The sequence below is a fragment of the Sinocyclocheilus rhinocerous genome, unplaced genomic scaffold (genome assembly GCF_001515625.1).
Source record: "Sinocyclocheilus rhinocerous isolate Xijiao unplaced genomic scaffold, SAMN03320098_v1.1 scaffold232, whole genome shotgun sequence".
In the NCBI taxonomy this organism is placed as follows: Eukaryota; Metazoa; Chordata; class Actinopteri; order Cypriniformes; family Cyprinidae; genus Sinocyclocheilus; species Sinocyclocheilus rhinocerous.
This window is the reverse complement of record NW_015641295.1, coordinates 150734-164740: the sequence shown is the minus strand read 5'-3', so window position 1 is coordinate 164740 and position 14007 is coordinate 150734. Positions and strand designations below refer to the sequence as shown.

The 14007-nt window shown below is 36.4% G+C and overlaps 1 pseudogene; it reads left to right on the top strand.

The window, feature by feature from the left end:
* Positions 1–7792, top strand: part of LOC107754740 (constitutive coactivator of peroxisome proliferator-activated receptor gamma-like) — a 15851-nt pseudogene extending 8059 nt beyond the window's left edge.
* The last annotated feature ends 6215 nt before the right edge of the window (positions 7793–14007 follow it).

Here is a 14007-nt window from a genome sequence, read left to right as displayed (position 1 = left end):
ATTTTCAAATAGTTGTATCTCGGCCAAATATTGTCCTGTCCTAACAAACCATACATCAAAGGAAAGCTTATTTATTCAGATAATGTATAAATCTCCATTTCAAATAATTGACTCTTATGACTAGTTTTGTGGTCCAAAATGGCTGCAATATAACAAAGAGTGAAAAATTTAAGGGGGTGTGAATACTTTCCGTACCCACTGTATATGCATAATTTTAGTTTGAAAGAAATTAATACTTTTATTCACCAAGAATGTATTAAATTGATACAATTTAAGAAAAGAGTTACAGGATATTTTTTTAAGGTTATATTTATGGGCTTTTATGCCTTTAATGGACAGTAAAGTAGAGAGCAGACAGGAAATCATTGGGTGGTGAGAGGGGAGCGGGATCAGCAAAGGACCTCGAGATGGGAATCGAACTCGGGTCGCCGCGAGCACAGTTGCGCTATGTATCGACACACTAACCATGAGGTTATTGGCTCCATCACAAGAGATTTTTTAATTCAAATAAATGCTGTTGTTTTTAACTTTCTATTCTTCAAAGAATCCTGACAAATATGTATCATGGTTTCCATTAAAATATGAATCCGCATTCAGCACAACTGTTTTCAACATTGATAATAAGAAGACATGAATTTTGAACAGCAAATCAGTAAAGGCTGACGACTGGAGTAATGCTTGCTGAAAATTCAGCTTTGCCATTGGGAATAAATTACATTTTATTAAAAAAGGCAACTGTAATTTTAGCATGTTATAATATTTCACAATGTTACTGTTTATATTGTATTTTTGATTAAATAAATAATAGCCTCATGGGTTAAATAAATAGCCTTGGTGAGATTATATATTATTTATATTATAACTAGTGCTGTCAAACGATTAATCACGATTAATCGCATACAAAATAAAAGTTTTTGTTTGCATAATATATGTTTGTGTACTCTGTTTATTTATTATGTATATATAAATACACACACATGCATGCATATTTTCAGAAAAATATGTTATGTTTTTATATTAAATATATTTATATATAATATAAATTATATGAATATAAATATAGACATGTAAATATATATATATATATATATATATATATATATATATTACAACAGTACTGAGTGAGTGAATGAGTAATAAATCAATTTAAACTGATAATGTATGAATTTGAGACTGATTTGTGAGAACCAGTTCTATTCAGAGCCAGATCCTTTTTTATTTTTCAAAAGCACTGAAGGCAAATAATTTTCATGGCATTCAGTTCCGTTACTGGTTCCTTCCTACAAACACATGGTGCGACTCACACAGCAGTCCAACTCGTAAACCTACCCCAGCTCTCACTGACACATAAGGAAGTAAAAAAAAATGCACAAATCACTGTTTTGAGTAATTCTGAATAAGTCACTCATTAGTAACATTGAGCAGATGTGCATTAAGGTATGGCACAGGTGCAGAGCCTGATCACAAGGCTGTAGTTTGCCATTAATGTTGAGCTGCGTGTCCTCAGGGGGTCCAGCGGTCCTTCAGGCATCTGGCTGGAGCAGCTCTCATTGTTCACTGTTGAAATGCTTGCAGAGCAGCTGCTGTTCTGGTTTGTTGTCCCACTCTATACCTTTACAGCAGCAGGGTGGCATCAGCATTGTCCCGAGGCCTATTGACTTCCACGCTGAGCAATTAGCGGCTTTAAAGGTGCTAAGACTTTTACGTGTCTTTTTAAGCGGTTTAATCAAAGCTGGTCTACTTCATCCTGCTCTCTAAACCTTATGCATAACAGTGAATGTGATTAAATGCTCTCGTTTCACTGAAGAGGCATGGTTACGAGGAGGAAGTCAGGCCCGTGCAAACAGCGTAATATTTCAAACGGCGGCCTGGCTCTCAGTCTGTGCGCCTGGAAGGCGCGGGCAGTGGGCTGCTGCTGTCACTTCGGCTTTATCTCCAGCCTCCCTTTTGTTTGCTTTAGTCTAAGCTGTGTTTGAGAGCAGAGCAGGTGGCAGGCCAATTTTACGTTTTGATGTCACGGAAGCTAATCAATCCGTCTCTTATCTCCTGTGGGTGGGGGTGGGGGACCAGGTGACCAGCGGACAGTTTGGTGTGGGGTGGGGGGCACTTTGTAAACATCCCCTTATCTGCGCAACCACTTCAGGTGAGCTCTATGGGGTCACACCCTGCCTCCCTGCAGCCCGAGTTTCAACTCAATACATAATAATAATAATAATAATAATAATTCATACACAATGGGTTTTGACAATATGTTGAATTTGAAACCAAGCTACTGTAAAAATGGTGTGGTTTAAAGGAACAGTTCGATCACAAGAGAAATTATGTAATCATTAACTTGTGTCATTTCCAACCTGTATGACTTACCTTCATCCGTAGAACACAAAAGGAAGAGTTTTAATGTCCCAGCTGCTCTTTTCCATACAAAAACAGAGATGGCTGCCTAACTAACACTGTCACAAAAAAAAAGCATAATGGATCGGTAAATGTGATCCCTTAATATGAATATTTAACTAATTTCAATTTTATATTTTGTTTACTGAAAATCAAGTTTTAATGTCCCAGCTGCTCTTTTCCATACAAAAACAGAGATGGCTGCCTAACTAACACTGTCACAAAAAAAAGCATAATGGATCGGTAAATGTGATCCCTTAATATGAATATTTAACTAATTTCAATTTTATATTTTGTTTACTGAAAATCTGTTTATTTAAATTGTGGCAAATTGGAGTTAGTTACGAGAAGTGCGCCTACCACTATTGTTTGGTATGTCAATCTTGCCGTCAAATATGTGAACGTGAAATACATTTGTGAGCTGCAGTGCACTGAGCACCGCTCAGAAGTCGTTTTCAAACCAAGCAGATTTCAACACAACAAATTTGCATGACCAATATGGCGAAATATGCACTTGGAACTTTTTTCGCCCTTAATTTTCTCATACAAAGATATTGCATGACTTTGAACAACATTAAATATAGTTTTTAGCTAAATTTTTGTCAATAGTTTAGCAATCCATTCAGCACCACTCACACAAAAGTCATTTTCAAACTAAGAAACTACCTGCTGGTCAATGCAGCTATTTTCCTTGACTAAGTGAAATCTGCTTGGGGAACTTTTTCACCCGCACACGAAACTCGCACATGAGATCCCAAGTGAAATGGCTGGATTTTGACTGAACACACCTTTACAAACTACTGAGTTTTCATAGGTTTTTTCTTATGTGATTCTATATTCCCTCCCCCATGTAGACCCCTGTTGTGGACCCTAGGGCCGTCCAGCTCGGCTCTCTCTTTGTGCGGCGTCTGACCTACCTCATCGCAAGCCAACAGTGCTTGTGGTTTCCCTTTCCCAATGGGTGAGCTCATGCCGTGGAAGACCATTGACGGCCTGCTCTTCCATTCAAAGTATCTGCAAGCCCACTCAGGCTGTCCGAAAGAGGAGCTTCTTGAAGGAAATGTAAGTACAGGAAAATGCTGTTGACCTTGTTTATACTTGGTATTAACATCCGTCTTGGATGATCCGGTCTCAAACGGTCAGTTTGTTCTCACCTCAATGTGACTTTTCGAAGCCACAAAGAGCCTTTGTTTTAGCAAAATGTTTGCTTGACAGGTGAGTGGGCGGTATTTTACTGTTGTCTGGGATGCATCATAATAAATTGGTATTTGTACTAGAAATGCAGTGCATTTCTGACTATCTTTGAATGTGGTTTGAGCAGTTCACAAAATGTTTTAGCTCCACTTGTGGTCGAATCACCAGAGACTTAATATCACGTGTAAACAGAACCTAGCATGATCCTTTTTAAACAAAATATGTTGAATATGTCATGATGAACTATGCAGCTCTACCGAAGCCTATTAACATGCTAAATGAAAATCAGGTCATAGTATGGGCCACACATATTTTGTTTACTGGATTTTGTTTAACTTTTGTTTACATGTCTTTGGTTTACTGGAAAACAGTTACAGAATATCTTTTGTTTTTGATTGCTGTAATGTTTTTTTCCGGAGCCAAGGGACCAAAACATCTAAATAATTTTTTAACCCACACATATAAACATGGGCACATAATTATAAATGCAGTCAGGAACCAAGTCTTCATGGAGGTCTCCGTACTGTAAGTCACTATGACCTCTTTTGTATTTATAATGGCCCCAAAAATACCTGAAACACATCATAATGTCTGAATACATCAAACCAAGTGCACATCTGCATTCAAATTCTCTTTTCTCTTTTCTTTTTTTAAATAAATGCAATTAGATCTTTAAGAGTGTCCTTTCAGGACGACTGGATGGATTTGGTCATTTATAGATGCACATACTGGATTGAGATTTTGAATGTGTCATTGTATATGCATTTAATATCTGTTTTGTCTGTTGTCTTTTAGTCCTCTGGGATGTCTTTGTTCATGTCCGTCACAGAGCTGGTGCTGGAAGCCTGCAGGAGGCGCGGCGTCCCCATCCACAGCCTACAACACAGAGATGGTGCAGATCACTTTAAATTTGCTTATCTCTTTCATATACAGCACTTTACTTCATACGAATGATTTTTTACTCATTATTAAATTAAACGTAAATTGTAATGGAGCTGAGAGTAGTTTGACCAGAATAATTTAATAAACAAACAGGCAAGGGCTGTTGCATTCATAGAAATGTTTGAATGATAGACGTTTGAATTCTGTGGCGTTTTCGCAAGCACTGATTCCTTGTTGACCTGGTTGTGACTCAAATGGAATACATGCTGAGATGCCCAGGTTACTTGCAGATAAACAATAGCCAGCAGTCTTCATAACACCCTCCATCTGGTCCGTGACAGTGGAAACATTCTGTTTTGCCCACTAATGGCGCTTTTCCCCACTGCGTGGTACGGCTCGGCACGGTTTGCGTTTCCACTGCAGTTCAGTACCGCTTTAGAGTGGGCGAGATTATTCACATGTCGTTATAGTTGCGCCGCCTCTACTGCCGCGACTCCTGAAAAACGTTTTCATTCCGCATCATCCCATCAAGCTCTCGCTGGATCCGCTCTTCTGCTATCAACGAGAGGAACGTCTGTACTTCCTCAACAGACCACGAAACAGCCATTTTTTGGTTGTTAAAAAAGGTGCACTTGTTCAAAACAGTTGCGTTCGATCCTTCGCTGGCTGTGCTGATTTAAATCTAGCGGTTCTGTTGTGTGTTTGTGTCGTAAGTTCAGTGACGCAGGTAGTGACGATTCTCTCCGGCCAATCAGTGATCAGCAGAGTTTACACGTTTTGGTAACGGTACGGTTCACTTGGAACCTCAACCGAGGTGGTACTAAAAAACGTACCAGGTACCAGGTACTGTACCCAGTGGAAAACCCCCCAAAGTGAACCGTACCGAACCGTACCGTGCAGTGGAAAAGCGCCATATTTTAGATCGAGGTATGGAAGCCCGTTTCCGCTACTGAATAAAAATTTTAAAAAACGTTATTCCGACTTTTTATCTCACAATTCTGACTTTTTCAGAATTGCGAGAAAAAAAGTCAGAATTGCGAGAAAAAAAGTCAGAATTGCAAGATATAAACTCGCAATTTCGAGAAAAAAAGTCAGAATTGCGCTGTTTATATCTCACAATTATGACATTTTAACTCGCAATTGCGAGTTTATATCACGCAATTCTGAGAAAAAAGTCAGAATTGTGAAATAAAAAGCCGCAATTACCTTTTTATTTTTTATTCAGTGACGGAAACGGGCTTCCATATCGAGGGGATGATTAAGTCATAACAAAAATAATTCTGGGTTACTTTTTATAGGTTGCAATCTATATTAAGTAACATAACAAGACAACAAAATTATAACGTGGTGGCTGTTACAAACTCCTTGAGCTCCTTTTGCTTTTTACAGCCATCCAGAGTTTTGTGGTTCTGTCCTAAGATTAAAAGAGACCTTATGGTGAAATTGTCTCCATCTGGTTTCCCTCTTGATGTCGACCAGCTCATGAACTGCTCATGTTGTGTCTTAGAGGCAAATAGGCTGCTTTTTGTCATCAGTTATTTTAGTCCGATTATGGGAGAGTGGCCCAGTGCCTGTGTTTTGAATCTCAAGATTTGTCCTGTTAGATTGATGTTCTTTTGTTTAGAGTTGTTTTTTGGTCGTCTGAAATTCCAGCTAGTTTATTTTGTCATATGCTGTTCTTAGAGCATCTGCTGTGCACAACATGTTTTCTAACTTCAAAACAATCTGAACACTCGACTGTGGGATTTTGTAAGAAATGCTCGTTAGCCCTTTCAAAACATGGTATGGAACTCCTAAAAGATTTTTTATTCTTCAGTGAAAGGATGTGCCAAAATTTGAGCCATGTTTAAATTGTGATTTTGTATTTTATAAATGAGAAAAATAATTAAATTATACATATTTATATATATACAATCAAAAATACGTCTAAAGCATTTATTGATTCCAACATTTACTAATACATTAATAAAATCATCTATTAATGTTATTTAATAGATCTGAGCTCACGTGGACTAACAATGAGCAGTTGTATTTTTATTAACTAACATTAACAAAGATGAATAAACAATGTATTGCTCATTGTAAGTTAATGTTAGTTAATGCATTAAATATAGTTAACAAACGGAACCTTATTGTAAAGTGCTACCTAAAGTAAATGCTACAATGGTAACTAGGTAGTTTGAGGCCATAATATTTAGTTACTTATAAATAAAATGATAATGAAATTAAAGATATTTGTATGATGTTTTTTCTTATAATAACGTGCGGAAGTTGAATAGCTCCAGATCGATAATATATTTTGCTTTTCATTATAAAATGTTAGGTTTTTTTGCAAAGGGAAAAATCATTTAGTAACAGGGTTGACTTCAAAAAGTTCGGCACAGATAAATATTTTAGGTCATTAGTATAGTTATATGCCATTATTACTGTAATATTTATTATTTTAATTGCTAACTATAGTCAAAAATTTCACAAACTATGAGGTGGGATCATTTTAGGAGGGGATTCAGATATTTGATGCGTGTTGTCTAGCTAACTATCTAGTATTTCTTGCAATAATAAAACATGGCATTTATGCCTCTAATGCTTAAAAAAGAAGTAGTGGAACTCCAAACTCTAAAGAGTGAAAATTTTAAAAAGAAACAAAATCCTGTCATCGCTCAATTGCCCTGAAAACCAAAACTAGACAGTTTGTCTTTCTTTTCTCATTTCTGTTCAAGTTAATTCACCCCATTATTTCTCTGTCACTAAAAGGATTGTTTTGAATCTCAGAAGGTCTAAAGTGTCAATTGCAAGAGGCTGTCGGGGGTAGACATATAAAAAAAAGTCTGGTTGTAATTTATGTGCGTTTGAGGCAGTAATCATTGCCTCGGTCTTTCGGGGACGTGGTGGTGAAGTTCAGGCTTCAGAATTGTACGTTTTATGTTTCCAGTGATGCTCCACTGCAAATACTAATTGTGAGAGAGTCAAACCTCCAATTAAAACTGCATTTAAATGCTTCTTTTATTGCCATAGCGAGACCCGTGGAGGCTGATGATCTGCTTCGAGAAAGAGGACACCAGCTCCATCACAGCACACGGCAGGAGTTCAGACAGCAGCCCAGAGCTTCAGCACACTACCAGCACGGTATACCACAGTACACAAGACAAACGCTGGCATAAACACAGTTAGGCATATAAGAAAAGATCAAAGCTTGTATGGTTTGTTTGATATTTGATATTTTGTCTATTTTGAGTTTTAAAGCTGTAATAAAAGCATAATATCTTCCATAGGTTATAGACCTAGACATCCAAAGAGAGGAAGGTATCACCTCGCACCACGGTGAGCTCTGTGCTTTCAACATAACCCAATATCTATCTATCTATCTATCTAACATTAAAGCTGCACGTAAATCACAACCACATGCAAATGAGACGCATTCACATGAAAGAGGAGTAATGTGCGGTTTGCATGTGAGGACATAGGAAGTACAGTATTTGAATGCATCACTGACACTGAGACATCAACTTATATATCTGTCTCTGTCTGTCTGTGTCTGTGTGTATCTGTCTGTATCTGTCTGTTTGTCTGTCTGTATTTCTGTCTGTCTGTCTTTTTGTCTGTCTGTATCTGTCTGTCTGTGTCTGTATTTCTGTCTGTCTGTATCTGTCTGTTTGTCTGTCTGTGTCTGTATTTCTGTCTGTCTGTCTGCATCTGTCTCTCTGTTTGTCTGTCTGTATCTGTCTGTCAGTCAGTATCTGTCTGTTTGTCTGTCTGTATCTGTCTGTTTATCTGTCTGTATCAGTCTGTTTGTCTGTCTGTATCTGTCTGTCTGTGTCTGTATTTCTGTCTGTCTGTATCTGTCTGTTTGTCTGTCTGTCTGTCTGTATCTGTCTGTCTTTCGTCTGTCTTTCGTCTGTATCTGTCTGTCTGTCTGTCTGTCTCTATCTGACTGTCTGTCTGTATATCTTATAGTGAGATTACAGTCTTTTTTTCCCTTCCATGTGGATGATATGAATCAGTGACCAAAATGGAAGCTTCCTAAACTGTGTGCCAAACCCATTCATTCTGCTCAGACCCTAATTAGTCTCAGATGATCTCTTACCTTTCAACTGCTGGTTTGGCGTTGACTCCAGTTGTTCGCAATTACAAAGATTATTTGTCTCCCTCAACACATTCAGATTCTAGATTTTCAAGCAGCCATTCTTTTGAAAAAATTGTTAATGATAATGCGCGTGTCATTTCATCAAAAGTCGCGGTTGTGGTTCTGGCATATCGTGACCAAAATGTACTTCAACCCCATATTGGGTTGATACTCTGTTTCATGTCCATCATGTCTAAAAGTTCTAGTATTACAGTTCATGCAGTATTTTATGTCATGATGCAAACATTAAAATCTGCCTAAAATATTGCATGGATTTGGCGTATTACATGTCCGTTGAATTTTCATCTTCAGCCAAGGTCTAAGGGCACATTTTGCATAAGTAAAAAAACACGATTGTTATTCTTGTGATTTATTAATCTGAATCTGATTATGATGAAACTCATGTCCCAGTGCAAAAATTCTGTGAATGAATTTATTGCTATCCAGATAATGAGTTTTTGGGGGTTTTTTTGGTCTGTTCCACTCTTTGCCCTGGCTGTGAAACAGTGCCTCTGCTAGGTATTGTTAAACACCCCTGAGCGGAAATAGGATATGGAGAAAGTTCCACAGCTTAAGTGCTCAAAGCACAGCTCTTCCCCTTATCTACAGAGAATGAAAGCCGCAGGAATGAAAAACAGTACTACACAAACACGTGACTCGGCTAGGCATGGCAAGAGCATATAGGCACAGCAGGAAATAGAGGCGACAGATTTACTCATGCAAAACAAAGTGCAGACAGATGAATCTTTGGCAGTTGAAAAGCATTTGAAATCGACAGTAGGGGATCATTGGAAATTGAAAACCGTGAAACCATCATTGCCATCAGTAAAGTATAACATATGGAAAAAAATGAATGAAAATGAATTTCGCTATATATATAGGTTTCTAACTGTTTTCAACATTTATACTAATATGAAAAAATTCTAGATTATCAAATCATCATATCAGAATGTTTTCTGAAGACTGCAGTAATGATGCTGAAAATTCAGCTTTGCATCACAGGAATAAATTACATTTTAAAATATATTAAAATTGAAAATAGTTATATAAAATTGTAATAATATTGTAAAATTTTACTGTTTTTACTGCATTTTTTAAATCAAATAATGCAGCCTTGGTAAGCATAGAGACTTCTTTTAAAAACATAAAAAATCTTACCAAGCATGGTCATTGCTAGTTTAGCTCTGTCAAAAAGGTTTATATGTTATCGCTAAACATCGGTTTTCTTACAGAGAAAAGGAACATGATTTTTTTTTTCCGGAACCCGACTGTCGCGCTGCAGTGAAAAGGGCTGGGATGTTTCTATGCAGATGTAACGCTGAATGAAGTTATTTTTAAGCGTACAGAATCATTTCCTGTGCAGCGTTTTGCTTTGATTCTAAATCAGTTTGCTCAGTCCTGGCACGACCGGGTGCCAATTGTGTATCCAGTGCTTTTTTAAACTAAATAAATAAAACCACTAGATTAGCAACACTCACTGCAACACATTGTCCTTTTCATCTGTTTAATTATAGCGTGTGTGTGTGTGTATATGTGTGCTAATGGTAAATATAGCCTCTATTCTCATGGCCGTGTGGTCAGAGCGCCGCGGGCTGACGCTGGAGTTAGCGTGAGGGTGATTGGGTGCCGGCCCGCTGTGGGTGGGGAACAGAGCGTTTGTTCTGCAGCAGGCGCTGTGGGGACACACGCTGCCACAAGAAGCCAGACTTTGGCACGCTGTCATCACAGTTTCCTTCACAGAGCACGAGAGAGACGGAGGGATGGAAAGCAGGCATGATGGAGCCAACAATTATCTGGCACTCCGTCCCTCGCATATTCACTTTCTGCTTGTGGAAATTGAGGGCAGGCGGGGATGCTCTTTTGAGTCTGGGGTCCGTTTTGCGGAAAACCGTCTCAGCTGTGACAGAGTAGAGACTTTTTTGGATGTTTTGTAGTCCCAAAATAAACAGCAGGCGCAGCAACATTCTACTTCCTGTGAGCTGTAACAATTTTGGTCAGTGTGTGAATAATAAAATGACTTTCAACTGCAGTCAACGCACTTTTTAAAGCAGTTTCAGTAAGGAGTTTTCATGCTGCAATCTTTCTCAAAAAAAAAAAAAAATCTTCCATTTTTAAAACATTTAAAATGTTATATATATATATATATATAATTATAATATAATATATATATATACTGTATATACTTGGCAAGTGAATTTATAATAACATTTATTATAATAAAATTATTATAATAATACATACACTACCGATCAAAAGTTTGGGGAGAGTACGTTTTTTTTTGTTTGTTTAGTTTAATTTAAGAAGTTACTTATGCTCACCAAGACTGCATTTATTTTAAATATTATAACAATTTCAAATACCCGTTTTGTTTTTGAATATTTTTTTTAATGTAATTTATTCCTGTGATGCAGAGCTGAATTTTCAGCATCATTACTTCAATCTTCAGTTTCACGTGATCCTTCAGAAATCATCTTAATATGCTGATTTGCTGCTTAAGAAACATCTATTATTATTATTAAAATTTTTTAAAAAGTTGTGCTGATTCATATTTTTGTGGAAATAGTGATACGTTTTTTTTCTTCAGGATTCTTTGATGAATAGAAAGTTTAAAACAACAGCATTTATTTAAAAAAGATTTTTACTGTCACTTTTGATCAGTTTAATGCATCCTTGATGAATAAAAGTATTTAAAAAACTTTTGAAAAGTAGTGTATAACAAGTATAAGTATTTCTTATGACACTATAAACTGTTTGTTTTGGACTCAAGTTTCAATTGGGGGACCCCCAAACCTAACCTGTTGTGTTTCATGAAAATAATGTAATCTTACACCACAAGGACATTGACATGTTTGCTTTATGATGATGGTAATGATGATAATTACAGATTGTTAGATCTGTTTTCTGTAATAACCACCCTCCCGCGACTTTTGGTTTCTGAGTCAAAACATAAAGTTGTTCCGTACTTAAAAATGACCCACTGTCACTGTCTCCGAAGGTCTATAATTGCTTCCTGACCCCAAAAAATAAAAAACCAGCAGTCTAATATTACTGCAGCATCAGGTAGTGTTATGAATTACTGTGAGAACTTATCTTTCTTAAGAGACCACTGCTTGAAAATGGCTTTGCATGAGTCTAAAAATACTGAGGCGTACTGAACACATATACAGCCGCTGATATTTACGGCAGCAGCTATGAATAGAGGACTGTAAAACTCAGGAACTGGCCCCAGATTTACTCTCGCCGTAATTGTTATGTGGACTCACACCAAGATACAAACCAACACAAGAAAAATAGACAACTACTGGAAAAAAAAATAACTCTTTTTTTATTTTTGGTGTTGTTAGTTATTTTGTTTTTGGACTAGGTACAAAACTCTGCGTGCGATTCTCATGACTTATGCTTACAAACTTTCATAGATCTGTTTGTTTCTTACTGACATGTCTTATATCAACATGCCAATGTAGAGAACAATAGCTAGTTGTAGCAATAAAAAAAAGTTACTGTGATTTGAACTTCATTCTTTAACTTAGGAAAAAAAATGTTTAATAGCAGGCCTTGTGACGAAAAGCTGCCTATAATATAGAGAGACCTTACAATATCCAATGTCATCTATCTTAAAAACGTATGTTTGTTATACGTAAATTTATAATGAACTTTATAACATTACTGTTTATGTTTTTGTCAATATATATTACACAATGTTACATTAGGGTAAGGTTAGGTAACATTTACTGGTTACATTCATGGCGTATTTCTGTGAAATCCAGTCATCTCAGCTGGAATCCATGTGATCAGAAATTTTGCGCGAGGGTGATGGATTTCCTCTGTAGATTTCACAGTGTTGGTCGCATGGATTTGTCACATCAACCAATAGAAAGCGGCTTGGTTTGAAAGTGACTTCTGTGTGAGCTACATCTCATACATTGCTACACTGTTGACACTAGACAGTGTTCTTTGCCTGCAAATGTGGTCACAATTTTGTTTATTTGTCTTTTTGGTTACTGAGATAAATTGTTCGAAAATTCTGTTGGAACAGCCTTCCTGGAATTTGTCAAATTAATAAATTGTCAAATTTGAATAAGTACTTCTTACCCAAATTGTTACTTCAGAATTCTAAAGAGGGCTCAAAGACGTCATTGTTACCATGGAATCATTTTGTTTGATTCAATAGCTTTATGTCTGGACCAGTTTGAAATTGAAGTTATGTGAAATTTCATTCTTCATATTTTAACAGTCTCATCATGTTTGCTTGCAAAGAACCAGTGGCATTCTAGATTCAATTATATCAGAGACAGATTTTGAATCTGAATTTAAATCAGATTTCAGAACTCATGGAGATTCTGCTAAATGTTTCCCTTTGTGTTCCACCTTAAAAATAACAGCACAAGTTTGGAACAACATTCTGTCTTCATTTACCCTCATGTTGATCTAAACCTGTATGAGTTACTTTCATCTGTGGAACAAAAAAGAAGATATTTTGAGAAATGACTCTGTGTTTTGTTTAAGACTGGTTTGTTTGTTTTTTGTTTTGTCCACATTACAGCAGTCAGTGGTAACCAAAACATTTTTTTCAAACGTTGTTTTATGTTCTGCAGAAGAAAGTTTTGTTTTGTTTTGTTTGTTTTGTATTGTATTAGATTGAATTGGATAGTCCATGTAGTCAATGGTAGACAATACGTTTTGGTTAACAACATTCGTCAAAATATCTTTTGTGTTCTGCAGAAGAAAACATACAGGTTTGACAACATTAGTTGTTTTGTTTTTTGTTTTGTTTCGTGTTTTTTGTTTTGTTTTGTGATTGGGTTGTTTTGTCCATATAATGGCAGTAGTAGTAACCAAGACGTTTTGCTTTTGTTTTGTATTAGATTGAATTTGATTGTCCATATATTGGCACTGGCAGTCAGTGGTTACCAAAACTTTTTGGTTACCAGCATTATTCAAAATATCTTGGTCACACTTGTTAAAGAGTAATTATACATTTAAGTACTGAGTAATATTTATTAACTACATGTACAGTATTTACTGTATGGTTAGGGTTAGGATTAGGGTTTGGCTTAGGGTTACTTGAATGCATTTATGCATAATTAATTATTATAATAGTAAGTACATGTAACATGTGTAACAAGGACACCTTAAAATAATGTGTTACCTATATCTTTAGTGCTTTTGTGTTCTGCACAAGAAAACCATACTGGTTTGACAACATTTGTTTTTTGTTTTGTCCATATAATGGAACAAAACTTTTTTGCGCTTTGCGTTTGTTTTGTTTTTGATGGGATTGGATTTGTTTGTCGATATATTTGCAGTCAGTGGTAACAAAAACTTTTTGGTTAACAACATTCTTCAAAATATATTTTATGTTCTGCAGAAGAAAGCCACACAGGGTTGAATTATTTAATTTTTATTATTATTTATTT